Raw genomic sequence first — 19,542 nt, 5'->3', positions numbered from 1 at the left:
ATGCAGAGTGTCTCCCCTGATGCCCCCAGGCACCCTATACAGTGGCACCTTGTGTTACATACCACCCCCCCCCCTTACGAATGCTTTGGGTTATGCACTCCGCTAACCTGGAAGTAGATGCCCTTTGTCGCAAACTTTGCCCTCGGATGCGAGCGGAAGTCGAGCTCCGGCAGCGTGGCAGCAGCGGGAGACACCATTAATGAAAGTGTGCCTCATGTTATGAGCAGTTTCCAGTTAAGAATGGACCTCCAGAACCAATTGAGTTCATAACCGGAGGTACCACTGTATCTTATTCAGGTCCTGCCAGCAGAATCCCACAGAGGGACTCCTGTTAATGCAATGGGTCTCTCTCCCATCATCTTTCCCCTCTCCCCACCCCATGTGCCCCCTTGCACCCACCTAATTGGTTCAGGGTAGGGGGGTAAGGAGAATAATGGGTGTGGGGGGAGAGGGCAGTTGGTTCTATCATGCTTGTGCTGTTGGAGTGATCTGCGCAAAGCTGTGTTGAGTTCCTCCCATTGTAGCTAAGTTAAAGTATGTGTAATTTAAATAGTAAACACTTATACTTCCCCTGTCTACTACACCTGGCCATGTCTTCTGCTGTCTTTAGATTGTAAGCCCCTTGGTGTGTAGCTACCTGTCATACCCGTTTCTTGCAAAGGAACCATGTACATGAAGGAGAATGACTTGCAGTGCTTCATCCATATGCCAGTGTTGATGTGCACCCAAAGCCTTGGTTAGGAAATCAGCAAAGAAAACTTTGATATCTCTCTCTCCTTCCTCCCCAATCAACACTGCCAACAAAAGGCTACTTGAGCACATTGGCATCAAGGACAAACTTTTCTAGGTTTATTACATGAATAAGTTCCAAAGGACCCCACACCCCAGTTTCTTCTCTTTATCAAATTGATACGGATTCCAAATACAGGGGTACCTCGGGTTAAGAACTTAATTCATTCCGGAGGTCCGTTCTTAACCTGAAACTGTCCTTAACCTGAAGCACCACTTTAGCTAATGGGGCCTCCTGCTGCCGCCGCGCTGCTGCCTTGTGATTTCTGTTCTCATCCTGAAGCAAAGTTCTTAACCCAAGGTACTATTTCTGGGTTAGCGGAGTCTGTAACCTGAAGCGTCTGTAACCCGAGGTACCACTGTAAAGTGAAATAATAGTTAAAACAATTGGCAAATGTTGGTGACATTTCAAATACATTATGTAATCTAGCTATAAGTGGAGAAACATCATTTGATTTATATTCCCCATTCCATGGATCTTGAGAGAAGCTTTTGTAGAAGCTGAACAGAGAACAACGAAGTAGAAATGGCTGTTTTGGCCTTTGAGAGGAATCTGAAGTGTGAAAGAAAAAGCAAACAGGAAAAGAATAATATTTCATTTACAAGTCATGCTGGACAAGCAAGTAGCTGATTGTGTTGTCAGCAGGAGAAAATTGATATCCTCATCGGATGAAGTTTTTTTAAAAACAACAACAAGGAAATGAGTTTAATGATTTTTGGGTTAATCTACAGCAGTTTAAAACTTAAGTAAAAACACACTATACAACTGAAAAGGTGAACCAAACAGATGGATAGATCCCTAAACATTGATTGATACAAATGTCTTTGGTCAAAATTATTGTTGCTACAACCTCCTCTTCCTCTCTTAGGTTAACTATCTGAGAGGCAGTTATAATAGAAGAAAAAATCATCTTATTGGTTATGTTGACCAAAATGTATATAAGGATTTTAAAATCTATACCCCAATTTTCTGCCTGTATATGTTCACTTTGCCATTAATGGATGGCAAAGTGAACAGAAGGACTCCCATGTTGTTAAATCTTGCTGCAGGTCTCATTGTATAAGATCTAATCCAAAAATGTGAAAGATAATCTATAATAAAGGATGGAATATAAAACTACAAAAGAAACCTTATTCTCCTGCAGATTTAGGAACTGGATTCTGAAGTGAAATCCTACCTTTTTACAACCTTGAGTTCCCTTTTTTCTTTGTTGGAAACTTTAGCTACTAGGAAAGGAATACCACTGGGCATTTTTCCAGATTGGCAGGTCTGGAGTTACATAAACCTCTGTTTTCCCTTGAGTGTGATAAAAGACAAAGAAACTGGACGAGCCTAATGAAATGGCTACAAGTGTGCCAAGTGAAAGGCAGGAAACACTGTGAAATAGTGTCTGAATTTTTCAAAATAAAAACTGGCCATTACAATTCACCATGGTTTTTCACTTGGGCTGTTCATGCATCTGCCTCCATCGGCATGCCACTGGCATCAACATAAAACCAATCTAAGGCCCCAGTTGTACTTTATAAAGCACTGTCATACAAACTGTTATGGCTTTCCAAAATTACTTCACAGTAAGGGCAATACCTGTTAGGAGAGCTTGCAGCTTGGGTGAGTGAGATTGAAATGATCAATTACAATTTCTAGAGTTCAGAGGCTTTATTCATGCAAGAGCATAGAATCAGACTGGTTGGAAGGCACCTTGAAGGTCATTTAGTCCAACCCCCTTCAATGCAGCAATCTCAACTATATCATACTTGACAGATGGCCATCCAACCTCTGCTTAAAAACCTTCAGTGAAGGATAGTCCATCACCTGTCATGGGAGTCTGTTTCACTATCTTGGCAGGAGCCATTTACAGGATGACTGGAGATGAAAGAGAAAATAGTAGACACCTTATCTCAACAAGTTGGCAGAGAACAACAAAATGGGCCAGGTTTTAGGGCTGCAGACAATGGCTACCAAGCAAGAGCTGACTAGGTTACTAGACAAGCAGTGCCCTCATGTGGTTTAAAGTAACACACACATTAGCTGGAAGTTTGGGAGAAAGGAAATTCATTTGTTTTTTGCCCCAATGGAACTATGCAGGATCGGGTGGGATGGGGAGCTGTCCCAACCATGAATAACCTTGAGCCATGTGGATCAGGTGGCAAATTGGGAGAGGGAGGGTTTTGCATTTCCCTTTCTACAGACCCCAGTGCTGCCACCCCTCCCACTGCTATGGTCCCTCTTGCAATACTGCCACTGCTTCCCTCGCTCTATCCTATCCTGACCCTTTCCTCAAAACATGGTGCTGAGCCTGCCAGGGCTGCTGCCATTAACAGCTGGAGTAAAAAGAGGTGAGGTGGTCTGCCTTCCTCATGTGGCACCATGTGTTGTGCTGGCCCTGAGACAAAGCCACTGTTGCCACTGCTGCTGCAAGGGAGGCTGTGGTGGCAATGGGGTGGCACAACAGCAGCGGCAGGGTGTCCCTTTTTGCTACATGAATATAGGAGCTATTCTAGAGTATTAAACCCCTGTATATTCTAATTCAGGAAGCTTGACATAAGAGAGGCTTTCAGGAACATTTTAACTGTAACTGTCAGGTTAGTGCAGGGGTCTGCAACCTTTAAGACAAAAAGAGCCACTTGGACCCGTTTCCGAAGAAAAAAAGACTGGGAGCCGCAAAACTCGTCATTATAAAATTTGTCACTTTTTAAAAATTATTTCTTTGTTTGACCCCTCAGAATTACTCCTCCTCATAGAAATAAACTTTAAATTCACAAGTTACCTTTTTGTGTGTGTGTGTGTTCTCCACTCCCCTTCAAAATAGTGACCAGTGTACATGCCCCCTTTCAATGCAGTGACCAGCGTACATGCCCCTTACAATGTAGCCGGCGGGCGGGAAGGTGACTAACGCACGCACCGCCCCCATGCGACGTCACAGCCAGTACAGTGGTGCCTCGCAAGACGAAAACAATCCGTTCCGCGAGTCTCTTCGTCTAGCGGTTTTTTCGTCTTGCGAAGCAACCCTATTAGTGGCTTAGCGGATTAGCGCTATTAGCGGTTTAGCGGCTATTAAAGGCTTAGCGGCTTAGCGGCTAAAAGACTATTAGCGGCTTAGCGGCTTAGAAAAAGGGGGGGAGTGAAAAAAATCGCAAGACTCGCAAGACGTTTTCGTCTTGCAAAGCAAGCCCATAGGGAAATTCGTCTTGTGAACCGCATCGAAAAACGGAAAACCCTTTCGTCTAGCGGGTTTTCCGTCTTGCAAGGCGTTCGTCTTGCGGGGCACCACTGTACCACAGTGGGGAGTGTCGGGGCGCACAATGCACCTCCTCCCCTCGCTAGTATCCGCCCCGGAGCCGCGGCAAAGGTGTAAAAGAGCCACATGCGGCTCCGGAGCCGCGGGTTGCAGACCCCTGGGTTAGTGGAACAGAAAACAGGACAGGTTCAAAGAGTGAGAGAGCATCCTTTGATTACAAAGGTGATGTCAACAAGTTCCAGGTGGCTTTGTGGTTAAGACAAGTCAGCGAAAACAGGATGCAGTGCTGAAAACCTCCTGAAACAATCTGTTGTCATTTGGGACAAGGGTAATAATGTTACTAGCCAATGGTTTTGCCTGGTTTTGGCATAAAATTAATAATAATAATTGATGCAATACTGAGGGTATAAAAGGTTAAAAAAAGCACATGGAGAGGTGGTTCCCAGCCACTTCTGAAACATCCAGCCATGGGAGTCATCCGTTCTACTTTGCTAGCAATCTTGTAAGTGCTTAATTCTATTTCCCTTGTAGGAAAGGCTGTGCAATGAATGTGGTTTTTTGTTTTTTGTTTTGGTTTTTGGTTTTTTTAGATACCAACTAAGTTTGTTCTTGGTATGAGCCTTCGTGTTCATGCACACTTCTTCAGGCACACAAAAGCTCATACCAAGAACAAACTTCTTGTCGTTTTTTTATTTATTAGATTTTAACAATGCAGAGTATATAAAAAAATACAAAGACAAAAAGAATATAAATACACAAAATACATACTACAAAATACAACAACACAAACATTAAGCACAAAAATACAAAATACAAAGATACATACATTAAAAACTAATAATAGAAAGAAAAAGCACATATAGAAAAAACACAAAAATTCCCTCTTTCTTCATTTTACATCTTAGATTCACATATTTTCCTGACTTCCTCACGTCTCCTGTTCTTGTATCCCTTTTAAAAGTTGGTTCAGCAATTTCATAGCCCATTAATTTATCTGTTGTTGGTTTAATCTTAGATTTTACCTTGTTGCTAGAACCCCAGCAAATCATTTCAATGTCATCAACATTCAGAGATTTTACAATATTTCTGCAAATAGGTTTTAAATTTCCCCCAATCTTCTTCCACTGAGTCTTCTCCCTGGTCTCGGTGCAATGAATGTGTTTGGGCACTTTATTTAGTAGCTAGAAAGAATACAATTAGCACTGAACCATCTGCGTGTTGATGGTTTATTACTGGTTCAGCTGATGTCTGCTAATCCTCCCAACCCATAGGTTTGGGGAATTGCTGTTTGTTTGTGAGCTGTGACACCTTTGGAGCTTTTGAATGTTCAATATTTTAAAGAGCATTCATAGGAAGAGAATTGCGTGCATTTATTTCCATTGATCGCAGCTAACAATTGTAAACCTGTCAGAATCAGGTAGTTGAATTCAGCCTCTACTGTTTATGTCTGGTACTGTATATTATGACGCAGGTATAGAGATTTCAAAATGCTGTGCAATTTCCTCATTGACCAGAAGATGTCGGTCTCCTACCATGATTTGGAGTGCTCTCTCTTTCTCAGGCTTGAATGGTTTCCTTTTAAAAGAAAAGGAAGCAAGTATGTTTCTATATTTCATAAAATTTATACACTGCTTGGTTGGTTGGTTTTTTGAAAAAGAAAAGCTCAAAGCAGTTTACAAAAAGATAAAAGGATAAAATTATCAAGAAAATAATCAATTATTAAGAAAAATTAACAACAAATAATTTAAGAGTTTCAAAAAGCTAACGTAAGAATAGACTAAGAACAGATTAAAACTCACACCAGCATTCTAAACATCTAGGTAGGCTTGTCTAAACAATACAGTGGTACCTCGGGTTACAGACACTTCAGGTTACAGACTCTGCTAACCCAGAAATAGTACCTCAGGTTAAGAACTTTGCTTCAGGATGAGAACAGAAATCGCACAGCGGCAGCATAGGAGGCCCCATTAGCTAAAGTGGTGCCTCAGGTTAAGAACAGTTTCAGGTTAAGAACAGACTTCCAGAAGAAATTAAGTTCTTAACCTGAGGTATCACTGTAATATTTGGAGAAAAGAGTACAGTGAAAGCAGCTGCCTGATATCAACAGGCAGGGAATGCTGCCACACTAAAAAAAATCAAGAAGTGTCAAAAATAGATAACTGCAATGAATGTCTATAAATATTATAACCAGAGGTGAACATGCATGCTGGCTGGATTTTTAATTTTAAAAAAAATCAGGCTTTTAAGTCACTTCAATTGAGTTGGTCTGCAAATAAATGACTCTGTGTGTTCTCATTCATGTCTGTGTCATATCCAAAAGTGGAATGCGCAAAGTGGAGGATTACTCAAATGGGATCCTCCTTAATCAGGGTCCTGGTTGCACTCGGGCCCGTGGGGTGGTTGTTGCTAGGTGTGGCCCAAGCCCTAACTGTAAGGCCCTGGGATCACGCAAGGCTGTTTTGGCCAATCAGGGCGAGTGGCGTGATTCCCGGGGCCTATAGAATCTGGGGGTCGTGGATCTCGTCTAATGTCTGCTTGAGGACCATGCCAGGACCACAGGAATCCCAGGGTAAGCTTCAGTTGATCTTCATCGATGTTGCTCCCTCGTTTGGTGTTTACCCTTTCAGACTACCAGCCAGAGAGGCAGGAGTCAGTTATAGTCTGTTGCCAATGCCTAAGCCAATACCGCTCACTTTGCTGTAATTAATAAAGTTGTGGCCTAAATTTTGCCCAGTAACTTAAACAAAAGTTATGTGTCAGTGTGAAGTTATTTAGAGGGGAAGGGCTTGGGGTCTCAAAGCGCAAACGAATTGACTTTTGGGGGTGTTTGCTCTCCTAAGGGTGAAGCCTTACTGCTTTACCAGTGTTGTTGATTTGTGATCCTGGGAGAAGGATACTGGATGTATTGGAAGCAATGGACTCTACATGCTATGCGGCAGCTACCCCTTCTCTTTTGGGTTTTGCTGATTTGTTTTTAAGGCACAGAAATAGGGGCATCATTGAATCAGGATGCATTGAAAATAAGCTACTAGCATGGCCCCCTCCCACTGCCTACGGGGGGAATTTTGTTTTATTATTCCAGCATGACTTTATTCTGATTTTATAGTTCTACCTGGTTTTTAACTTTTGTGTTGACTTACTTGTACACTGCTTAGAGGTGACTGCGATTAAGCGGCATATAAATTGCCAAAAGAAATATAATGAATATATCCCCAAAACAGTGGAGAAGTATGCGACACAAAGGCAGCGAGGGATATAGTTTGGGGAGAAAAGGAGTGGTATGGGGAGAATCCCAATGGCCAGGCACAGAAGTCTTGAACTTCCCCACCCTTGTCCTAGGCAAAGATCAGAGCAGATTAGGTTGGGATCAACTGCAACTTAACTTTCAGCCTTGGTTAAAAATAGCAGCAAACATTTTCATGGAGCACCCAAAATCTCTTGTTGCTCCACCAAGTCACCCCTGCTCCCAAGTGATTGTGCTAGCTATAGCCTTGATCTACTGAGCACTGCAGCCTTGTTATTAACATATTACTGCTAATTAGTGTTTTAGGCTGATGGAGGTGGCGGGGGCAGGGATTTTCCTTTACAAAAAAAAATAGATGGGCATTTTCTCTCTGAAAACTAATTCAGATTTCTGTAGACATCACACCAGGCATTTAGCATATATATAATGGGACACGGGTGGCACTGTGGGTTAAACCACAGAGCCTAGGACTTGCTGATCAGAAGGTCGGTGGTTCGAATCGCCACGACCAGGCGAGCTCCCATTGCTTGGTCCCTGTTCCTGCCAACCTAGCAGTTTGAAAGCACGACAAAGTGCAAGGAGATAAATAGGTACCACTCCTGTGGGAAGGTAAACGGCATTTTTGTGTGCTGCTCTGGTTCGCCAGAAGCGGCTTAGTCATGCTGGCCACATGACGCGGAAGCTGTCTGCAGACAAATGCCAGCTCCCTCGGCCAATAAAGCGAGAGGAGCGCCGCAACCCCAGAGTCGGTCACGACTGGACCTAATGGTCAGGGGTCCCTTTACCTTTTAAAGGGTTTTCAACCAGCACAGAAGAGAACCTAGTTCTTTTGAGTTTAAAAGATGCTGACTGTTTTAGAGGGCAAAAATTTGGTTGCATAAATGAAAGCTTTTCTGTTATCTTTTTTAAAAAATCAAATCCTGCTTTGTCTTTGCTGAGTGTCTATGATCAACCTTTGCACAGTCCTTTTCAATAGTCTAGCCACAGATTTATGAAGTATACACTGCACACACAAACATTCTCCGTAAACTTATAAGACTTTTCTTCTGTCTGATGGCAAGCGACCCACAACAGGCCTTTGTCATTTTCGAGTGAGCCATTAATTTTAGCTGACAGACCTGAAGGCAGGATAGGAATTTATGCTCATCCTGTAAGCCACCTCTTTCAGCTGACTTAACTAAAGAAATCACTTTAATTTCTGCTGTCTTATCCCATTTGCCCAGAAGCTCTGAACAATGTCCCTTTGCAAAGCAGCCTAGAATCTTGCATGCAAATGTTTTGGACGGCTCTTCTGTGTCTGCCCACCCTGATAAGCCAATTAATATTTTGTCACTCTCACTGGCAATTACAGGAGGGTGATTTATTGAAAGGGATCTGGAGTTGCTTGCCTGCTTAGATCATCTTCATTGACTTTGGGTCATTGTTTGGTTCCCGAGGAAAAAGAATTTGGACGATGATTAAAGGCCTTCTGGTGACCTTATCATGGTACATACCACTTTCATTGATTATAATGAGCTCCGGTGACTTATACCTCAAAAGGCCTCTGCTGCGTATCATAATGTTGGTTCAAAAGTGTTATTAGAAGGATTGCATGATACATTTCAGTCTGTATCCCCTATTCCTATTAGTGTTTGGTGACTGGATTACAAGGGTGAGAGAGTAAGCAAGTTCTCTCCTTCCCCCCACTGACAGAAAGTAGTATCTGAGCTGGCCAGACATCACATTCATCTGTACTTGGGATGCCCTTGAACACTGAATGATGGTTCAGTGCAGGCATTTTGCTGCCTGAGATGAACCAGAAAATAATGTCCCTCTGTTGGGAGTCATGGGAATTATAGTTTGTGCTTGGATAGGGAATATCATTCTTAGGGACCAAATGCAGTCTCCAGGCCTCTCAGCCAAGGCTCTGCACTTCTGCCTTGCACCCTCTTTGAGTATGTTTGAAGGACTGAAATGTGCCTTTGAATGGAAAAGAGGTACTATGGTGGTGGGAGAGGCCTCATCTCACTCCTCTTCTTCACCACCCCACAAACAAGACTCCTCTTTCCGACAGAGCTCTCTGTCACCTTTGCACCATGGCTGGAGACTGAAGCTGCTCTCTTGCAAAGCTGGGAGCCTGCCTATCAGAAGGCAGATGCATGTACAGTGTGGTACCTAAACAGGACTCTTGTGTGTTTGTGGTTTAATAGAGGCAAGGAAAGGAAGATGCCATGAAATGGGGAGAAGAAATGGTGTGGTGAAGTAAGGGTGTGTGTGTGTGAAATGGAACACGAAAGTGGGGGTGGAGAAGAAAAGCATGTGGTGAAACAAGGGTGACATTTTCCTTCTCTGTTTCATCCAAGGTCATTTTTCACCAAACCAGTCCCACCTGCCCCACACTTGACATCATATGCCACATCAAGTGTGGGGCTGGCAAAGAAACAGCTGGATTGGCTGTGCAGATGATTTCCTTATAGAAAGCAGGTTTAAATTCAGCACCCATCAGCTGGAGAGTTCCCCACATTAAGCCTTGATTTGAAATGAACGAAACCACGATTTGAAACCACGAAAGCTGTGGTTTGAAATGAATTTCCAACTATGTGAAAAGGAAACCCTGGTTTGTTTAAACCAGGGTTGGAGAACCTCGGCCCTTGGTGCTCCAAACATTGTTGAACTCCAACTCCCATCAGCCCCAGCAAGCATAGCCAATGGCCAAATATGATAGGCAAGTAGTCCAGCACCATCTGGGTGCCCACATGATTTAAACCATGGTTAATGCTGCTTCCTATGAAGTTGTTTCATCATTTGGCAAAGAAGGAATTTCCTCTCGGGTGGGATGAAGCAGCAAGACAACAGCTTTATGTGCGCACTGACCACAAGGCTTGGTAATATGTCTATACCAGCTGGGATGAAGATCTCTATTCAGAAGACTTGCCAGTGCCAAAACAATGGAGAATGTGCATTTTCTAAATGTCAAAGAACAGAGTAGCAACGTGATTCTTAATTATGCCATCTGTGCCACACATTTAAAAACAAAGTTAAACAGATTTAGATGCCTCAAATAAAAGCAAAGGATGGCAAAGGAACCATTTTTTAAGGGGATATTTTGGTTTTTTTTCCCCTTGGGCAACCAAAAAGGAAATTGTCTCTTTTAATCTAATAAATCCCTGCATGGACGCCTGGGGGCAGTAAATCTTCACATTCTGCAAGTCTAATTCCTGCTGCTTCAACTCTCCAAGCAGAGACAGTTATTGGAACAGTACAAGGAACATAATAAGAAATTATTTTTGCTTGAGGATAAAGCACCGCAGGGTTTCAAAACATTGCTAAATTAGGCCCAATGGCCCCATTATTTGCCATTTGTATTTGGTATTTACATAAATGTGTCACATTTATGTAGTAGGTGGGAATTCTTTTTTACAGAAAGTGTTTGGAGGGTTTGGGCTGTATTTAGGATGCTAAAAGAACAGGAATTTCATAAGAACTGAAGTTATTCTGCACATTAGAATGATGTGGGGCAAAGTCATCATTATGTGGCAGGCCTGCACATTGTTTAGACTCGAAGCTATGTTGTTGTTGGGTGATTTTTGTGGATGAATGCTTTTAGTATATTTGTTTCTTTTTAGTGGATTTTGATGGTATATTTTGTATACTGTTGTCCTTGTAAATTGCTTTGGGACTGTTAAGTGCCGCATCAGTTGAATAAATGGAATTCAATTGAACAAGGCTCACAGGACAACGTGGTACCTTTCCTGACTCAGAAATTGTCCCAGCTTTCCCCTTCTCTATATGGATACCAAATGCATATGGATACCATATGAATCACTCCTAAAGGCCACTCTCCAAAACATTGATGTTCCCCCTTGGCATGGAGTCTGGTGGTCAGATGCTCAACCCTTCCTTACAAATGAGAACCCCCATTGGCTCAAGATTCTCAGTCAAGTGGAATCATGTGCATGTGTCATGGACTAGTTGGACACAGAGGAATAGTGGGAGTAACCAGCTAGGGAACCACTAATGGAAGAAGTTTCAGAACCCAGGCAGTGGTGGTGGGACAACAATGACTGGTCAGAAGGAGAAGACTGGGAAGAGAAGGTGTCAGAAGCTGAGGAAGTAACATGGCTTAGTGTGCAGGGAGAGTCTGTGGCAGAGAGTAGTCCAGAATCAGAGGCAGAAGCAGAAGCAGAAGGGTGGGAGGAGAAAGGCCAAGAGACAGAGATGAGCCAGGCTAGTGAAGAGTCACAGGAGTCTTCCCCTCCTGCTGTGACATGCTCCAATTCCCCCCTTGCATCTCAGAACCAGAAGAGGCATAAAAAGGGAGGAGGAAAGATTGGTGATGTGCTGACACAGTCACCAATTGCTTGGGAGAAAACTCTGGAGAGGAGGGGACTGTGGGGAGGAAAGTTTGATTTAAAAACAAAAACAAAACAAAACTTGTTGTTGATTATCTGCTCTGTGATACCTCAGTGACCCATTTCTGTGGTAGAATCTATTCCATACATACCCCATGGTTAACATATGGTATAACTCTCTTCTGGGACGCAGGTGTCGCTGTGGCCTAAACCACAGAGCCTAAGGCTTGCTGATCAGAAGGTCAGCAGTTTGAATCCCCGTGACGGGGTGAGCTCCCGTTGCTCTGTCCCAGACTGCCAACCTAGCAGTTTGAAAGCACATCAAAGTGCAAGTAGATAAATAGCGGGAAGGTAAACGGCATTTCTGTGTGCTGCTCTGGTTTCACCAGAAGCGGCTTAGTCATTCTGACCACATGACTCAGAAAAACTGTCTGCGGACAAACGCTGGCTCCCTCGGCCAGTAAAGCGAGATGAGAGCCGCAATCCCAGAGTCGTTCGCGACTGGACTTAACTGTCAGGGGTCCTTCACCTGTTTATAGCCCTCTTCAGTTAATAGACATGTAAAAGTGGGCCACATGTTTCATTATCTTCTTTGGTGATCACTCATGGTCGAGTAAGATTGTCTTCCATGAACACAGTCTTAACGGTGTGTCTATAGGGGACTGTGGAGGCCAATTCTGGATCCACGTGTCCTTACACAGTGGGGACGCAGGTTTCCAGGTGGGAGTTGATCATGATGGGGGTTTGCCAAATGTTCTTTCCTATTAGCACCTTTCTCCAAGGCCACAACACCTTTGGTAAAGGCTGTTCTCCAACTATCTCTCTTCTACCCTTAAGAGCAACTGGGTCATCAAATCAGTCTTCTTACAGTTAACAGGAACCAAAACAAAGTCTTTTATTAGTTAAGACGGAAAATCCTGATGGAATTTATTTGATTGCTTCCAAACAAACACACATTCCACAACAGCTTGGCTGCCATCACCATCAGCTGACTAGGTACCAATTTCCCTCTGATAACAAATTCTTCTGCAAACACCCAAGGGCGGCAGACTTTTATTATCTGCAGTTGCAGCTTATGTCCCTCATTCTGTTTGAAAGAAATATATGGGCCCTTCAAAAGCAAGATGACATTTTGTTATTATCCCCCATTTCTCATACGTAGCACGAAGGAGCTTTTATGCTCTGTGAAATGCACCAGCGCTGATATTATTAAAATGGAAGGGAACTTTAGGATGAGTAGTTTTAGGGCATAAGCTATCACATTAGAGACCATGTCTCTGCTGCCATTTATTTAGGAGTGCATAAAGGCTCCTTAGGTGTAATCCATGTCACATTTTGCTATTGGGGGTGGGTGGGGAGGCAGAAATTAATCTGTTAAGTGAGGGATCTGGAATCTGTGGTCCATCAGATCTTGTTGGACTGCAACTCCTAGCAGCCCCAGCCACCATGGCCAAAGGTCAGGGAGTTGTAATCCAGCAAGAGCTGGAGGGCTGCCTTTCTTAGATGAACCAGTGTGGTGTAGGACAGTGGTTCCCCAATTTCCCACCTCCCATCTAGCACTTCAAAATTGTGGAGGTTCTTCGCAGACCACTTAAAGGTCAGAAAATTTATCCCTCTCATTTTAATGTTTCACTTCTAACATGGGCTAAAACCAGGGCCGGATTTAGGTTTGATGAGGCCCTAAGCCACTGAAGATAATGGGGCCCTTTATCTGTCCAGCTGTCCTTTGTCAACAACAAATTGCCGCTTTTTGATGTTGAATATATGCTATATGGTAATTTATGGACTTAATAGGTATCAAAAGCCATTTGCACATAACAAAATATGTATTTTATCAAAGTAATTGTTGAGCTGAAATACAATTAAGAAGTATATTAATAGTGAAATACAGTTAAGAAGAAGTTTATTAACAGTGAAATAATTATTAAGCTCTAACTTAAAATGATTGGGGGGCCATTACGTACATCATAGGAGCTTACATAACACAAAACACTGTTGCTGTATGAAGGTTTTATTTGTTTTTTATCTTATATTTTGGAAATGTACATCCAGTATTTTCCCCCTTTAGATTTCTTTGGGGCCCCCAAGAGAGTGGGGCCCTAAGATATAGCTTGTTTAGCTTATACGTAAATCCAGCACTGGCTAAAACATATTGTGTTTGCCTTCCGGTAAACAGAATTTTCAACACAGCATATCTATTAAAAGTAACTGAAGAACAAATGTTGTTTGTTTTCTCTCTTTCCTCACTTTTGAAACTTGTACCTTAAATACTTCTGTGTGTGTTTTCATAATGCTATGCAGAAATTCACTGAAAACATATTTTGAAGCAAATATATTCTAACTTCTTCAGCAAAGCTGAATCTGAAGCTAGATGAAGTTTTTCCCCTTGATGATGATATTTGACGTTTGCAATGGTGTTTTTTTCAGCTCGGAAAGTGGTACAATTTATGTATTTTTTGGCTTTGCAGTGAACATTTTAAATAAACATTCTGGTGTGCCCTTTTGGACCTTTGCTGATACTTGTTTCACTTTGCTTGGGCACAAATGTAAAAATTGGCATCAGATACCATGCGCATCATGGAGGTTGTGTTTAGAAAGAAAGAAAAAGAAAGAAAGAAAGAAAGAAAGAAAGAAAGAAAGAAAGAAAGAAAGAAAGAAGTCCACACACAACAAAAACCTCCTGAATACTCATTTTAAGAAATCTACTAATATATCTTACCTTTATTCCAGTGGCGTAGCATGGGGTGTGCAGGGGGGGCCGGCCGCACCGGGCGCAACACCTGGGGGTTAGGGTTAGGGGGCGCAAATCCACGGGTTAGGGGGCGCAAATCCACAGGTTAGGGGGCGCAAATTACTTGCCTTGCCCCGGGTGCTGACAACCCACGCTATGCCACTGCTTTATTCTAAATCAGGGTGCACAATTGGGTGCACATACCCTACAAGGTTTGTAATGCTGAGAGATAGTGGCTGGGTCAAGATCACCCAGTATGCTTGGTCACTGTGCCGTGATGACTATCTACTGCCTCCCTGGCCAGAGACAGTGTATTTCTGAGTACCATTCGCTGGAAAGAGCAGGAGTAGGTCCTGCTTTCAGGCTTCCTATCTGGTTGGCCACTGTGAGAACCAAATGCTGGACCACTGGCCTGATCCAACAGGCACTTCTTATATTAAGGGATTGGAACCTGGGTCTCTCTGATCTCAGCCAAGTGCAGGGAGCGGGGGCTGATATACTTCTTTTGGAGCCCCTATATTGCAATGATGTTTCTGTATGCTATCAGTGCTTCCCCACTCAGTTCCTGCTTTGGCAGCATTTCCCCCCTTCCTCCAGGCTATTGCATGTGCATCTTCTATGATTGGTCACAGGAGCAATACCAGCCAGTTGGTGGTCACATGGTATAAAAGACAACTTTGTAACACTACACAGCTGAGCAGATTTTTCAGGCTTAAGAAAATGCTTTTGCTTGGGGGGGGGATGTAATTAATATACAGATATAACCACAGAGCCTAGGGCTTGCTGATCAGAAGGTCAGCAGTTCAAATCCCCATGACGGGGCGAGCTCCCGTTGCTCTGTCCCTGCTCCTGTCAAGCTAGCAGTTTGAAAGCACATCAAAGTGCAAGTAGATAAATAGGTACCGCTCCGGCGGGAAGGTAAACGGCATTTCCGTGCGCTGCTCTGGTTCGCCAGAAGCGGCTTAGTCATGCTGGCTACATGACCCGGAAGCTGTACGCCGGCTCCCTCGGCCAATAAAGCAAGATGAGCGCCGCAACCCCAGAGTCGGTCATGACTGGACCTAATGGTCAGGGGTCCCTTTACCCTTTACCTTTATATTAATTTAAGACCCAATGATTATTGTGGCAATGATTATTGTGTGAGAGGCCTCAAAGGAGAGGATGCTTTTCAATCCCACCAAACATGCTTTAAAAAAGTCATCACCCCCCACCCCAATTCTGCTCAGCCCTAGTTGTGTTGCTCTCTGCTTTGGCTCAGCAGTCTTCATAACAAACAGGAGCCCACAAATTTGAGAACCTGGCATGTCCATTGTCACAAGGTAAACAAGAAGTCACCCCAAACCCCGGGCATCTTAACCATTTCATGTAACACAGCCTACATTCAATACCATTATCTATTCATTATTCCTACCTTGAAATGTGGTCAGAGACAGGAAATTCTTAGGTCTGAATTAGGACTGTATGACAGCTCTGAGCTGTGAAATCTTTGAGGCAGCACATTTTTCTTAATTCCACTTTAAAGGATTATGTCAAAGTGGCCGGACTTTCATTCACAAATCCTACTGAAGTCAAGCAAATGTGTCTACACTTGGAACTTGCCAAAGAACAGGTCTCTTTCATTTACATGTATTTAGATAGAGTGAGGATCTTAGTTTGAGGCATGCAGGGTGCAGCCTTTGGGCATGGATTTCCAAGGAGAAATTCTCCCACAGCATCTGCTTCAGAAACAGCATTGCTTCTGCCCCAGGAGAGCTATCAGTCTCCACTCCGCTGCCTATTTGTATTAGATTCCAAGTGAGATTTATATTGCCCACTGATTCAGCCATATACACTGTATTTGGCAATCTGCTCTGGCCTACATCAACCGTGCGATAAAACTGATCTATGCACTGAACTCTGGTAAGTAAGGTTGCCAGCTGGCACACTGATTTATGTGAACCTGCTTCAGCGTTTATAAAGCGTTGAAGGAAACAGCCTTTTCAGGGTGGAGGGGGAGGAGAATTTACTTACATATTTGCAGATTTATTTATTTAATACATTTATATGCCATCTTAAAAGCATCTTAAAAAGTAGAGACATCACCTTGCCGACAAAAGTCCCTATAGTTAAAGCTATGGTTTTCCCAGTAGTGATGTATGGAAGTGAGAGCTGGACCATAAAGAAGGCTGATCGCCGAAGAATTTCTGCTTTTGAATTACGGTGCTGGAGGAGACTCTTGAGAGTCCCATGGACTGCAAGAAGATCAAACCTATCCATTCTGAAGGAAATCAGCCCTGAGTGCTCACTGGAAGGACAGATCGTGAAGCTGAGGCTCCAATACTTTGGCCACCTCATGAGAAGAGAAGACTCTGGAAAAGACCCTGATGTTGGGAAAGATGGAGGGCACAAGGAGAAGGGGATGACAGAGGATGAGATGGTTGGACAGTGTTCTCGAAGCTACCAGCATAACTATGACTAAACTGCGGGAAGCAGTGGAAGACAAAAGTGCCTGGCGTGCTCTGGTCCACGGGGTCACGAAGAGTCGGACACGACTAAACAACTAAACAACAACAACAATGCCACCTTTTCCCTGGAGCATATGAAGTTGCCTTATACTGGGTCATTGATCCATCTTGCTCAGTATTGTCTATCCTGACTAGCCGCTGCTCTCTAGGGTTTCATGCAGGAGTCTCTCCAGCCCCACCTGGAGATATCGGGATTAAACTTCGGACCTTCAGCATGCAAGGCAGATGTCCTACCACTGAGCTATGGCCCTTGTCTCCCCCTTTTATCCTCACAACAACCCTGTGAAGTTGGTTAGGCTGAGAAACATTGACTGGCCCAGGGCCACCCATTGAGTATCACAACTGAGTGAGGATTTGAACCCTGATCTTCCAGGTCCTAGTCTTAGTCTTCTATCCATTACAACATACAGTCGTACCTTGGTTATCAAATGGAATCCATTCTGGAAGTCCACCCAACTTCCGAAAACATTCAAAAACCAAGGTGTGGCTTCCAATTGGCTGCAGGAGCTTCCTGCACTCAATCAGAAGCCACAGAAGCCGTGTCGGACATTCGGCTTCCAAAAAAAGTTCGCAAACCGGAACACTCACTTTAGTTCAGGAGCCAAAATGTTCAAGTCACAAGTCTTTCAAGAACCAAGGTACGACTGTACTGCTTTACAAGCCAAATTACCAAACTGCATAGGAAAATAAACTAAGGTAAAATGCAACAGATGATAAATTCAGTAAACAAACAAACAAACAAAAAACAACAAGCACATGTCTGTGATTTTATGGAATTATTCTTCCATAAAATGACTGGGTCACACGTCTGTCGTCCCACTGTTGCAGCAATGTTTACTGAGGCTGTTGCACGGATGCTATTTCCCAGTTGGTGTCATAGCACAGTCTGCTTCTGAGCAGGTGCTCAGACCAGCGTGAGGCTCAGAATTCCTTTTAAAACTACTGAGCTTCCACTAAGGTGACAGTAACTTTTAAAAAACCAACATAAATTAAATCATCTGCCCATCTGCTGCAGGGAACTGGTGGATCAACAGGTAACATCAGAGCCAGCCAACAGGTTGCAGTAGAAATGAATGCCAAATATTTGCACTGTTGAATCTGCTGTGTTACCGTTGCACCATTCCCACAAATTACCCTGCCATAACAATTACCCTGTTTATGCATTACTCACATGCAGGGCAATCATGAGTGGGAGCAAGAGTCGGGGGGTTATGTCCATGCCCATGGTCTCTACACTGAGTGCAAATGTCTGGAATATAGTCACTACTTGAGAGCACCTGTGGATATGTAGGGTCTCCAAATAATCTGGACACCCATTTGTGCAGACATAGCACACCTGCAGGAGCAGGATTCTTTACTTGGGTGGGAGGAGAGGAGGGAAGGGAAGGGAAGGGCAGGGAAGGTGAAGGGAAGGTGAAGGTGTAAATCTTGGAGGAATCTATAGCTCCCCAGTTGTTATTGGACTCTAACTCCCAAGCAGCCCCAGGCAGCATGACAAATGGACAGGGGAGTGAGGTGTCATGGTCCAACAGTGTCTAGAAGGTCACAGGTTAGCTACTCCTACCATTAAGGGTCTGAGCATCAATTGAAACACTTTAAATCACCACCTATCTTATGGTGCACCACCTGGCATACACCTAAACATGAGCAAGCTTAATAGTGACAAAAGTGGCACATTATTCTTGATAGATTGAACATTCCTGCCACCGTAATTGCTTGATGCACAAGAACTCGGTCCTAAAGATTCCTTTCTCTTCACTGCACCGTCTGCGTTCTTGAAAAATGAAAGAAGAGAAAATGATGCAGGAAATGGAGTTACATAACGACATTATTTGCAGTGTAAGTGTGCCAAACCAACACATACGACACTACGATGAAACTGGATGACTAACAGCACAATCCAAGATGTGCCTACTCAAGGGGGGAGCGGGGAGTCCCACGGTGCTTCCAGATGGCCTGGTTATTGAGCATTCATTCTGATTTGTTTGCAAGGAGGTCAGATGATGCCAGCTACATAATAATGTCAGTATTCAGTATGATTTGATCATGGGGAGGCTAGGTGATGTTGCATCAAGGCAAATGCTAGCCTACACTATACAATACATTGCCATGTCAGTTTCCTTATCTCAAAGGGCCTGATCTTTTTTTTTTTTGGGGGGGGGAGCCAGGTTTGGTGTGCAAGACTTCACAAACAGTGTTGTTTGTGCAAACTGCACTAATGTGCAATTGAATCCCAGCTAAAAAATAATGGCAGTCTGGAAGCACCACCACTTAGTCCAATGGGGCTTGCTCTCAGATAATTGTTTTGGAGAAAGAGGTTTGGGAGACATATCCTTACTCTCTTGTAACAGAATTAAGCACAGCAGTGATTGCTCCAAACACATTCAAACTTTGATAGATTGTCATTTGCCAACATCCACCTTTAAACAAACATTTCATACAGAAATACTTAGGCTAGAATAAATCACAGACATTGAGTTTTACAAAAAAAGAAGAAGAAAGTGAAGAAATTACTCACAGAGTTACCAGAAGTTACATCAAACAAATCTCCATTTGCTGGCAGAAAAATAAAGATGAAAAAAGCTTCCAAATGACTTAAAAGAAAGAACGCGGTTTCTTTACAAAAAGGACCATGCAATATTTGGGTTAGCAAAGATGCAGACTATAAAACTACCTTTTAGAGAGATTTAGGTCACTTTCAGTG

The sequence above is a fragment of the Podarcis vaucheri genome (assembly GCF_965113315.1).
Source record: "Podarcis vaucheri genome assembly, chromosome: 11".
Classification (NCBI taxonomy): domain Eukaryota; kingdom Metazoa; phylum Chordata; class Lepidosauria; order Squamata; family Lacertidae; genus Podarcis; species Podarcis vaucheri.
This window is presented reverse-complemented; position numbering follows the sequence as displayed.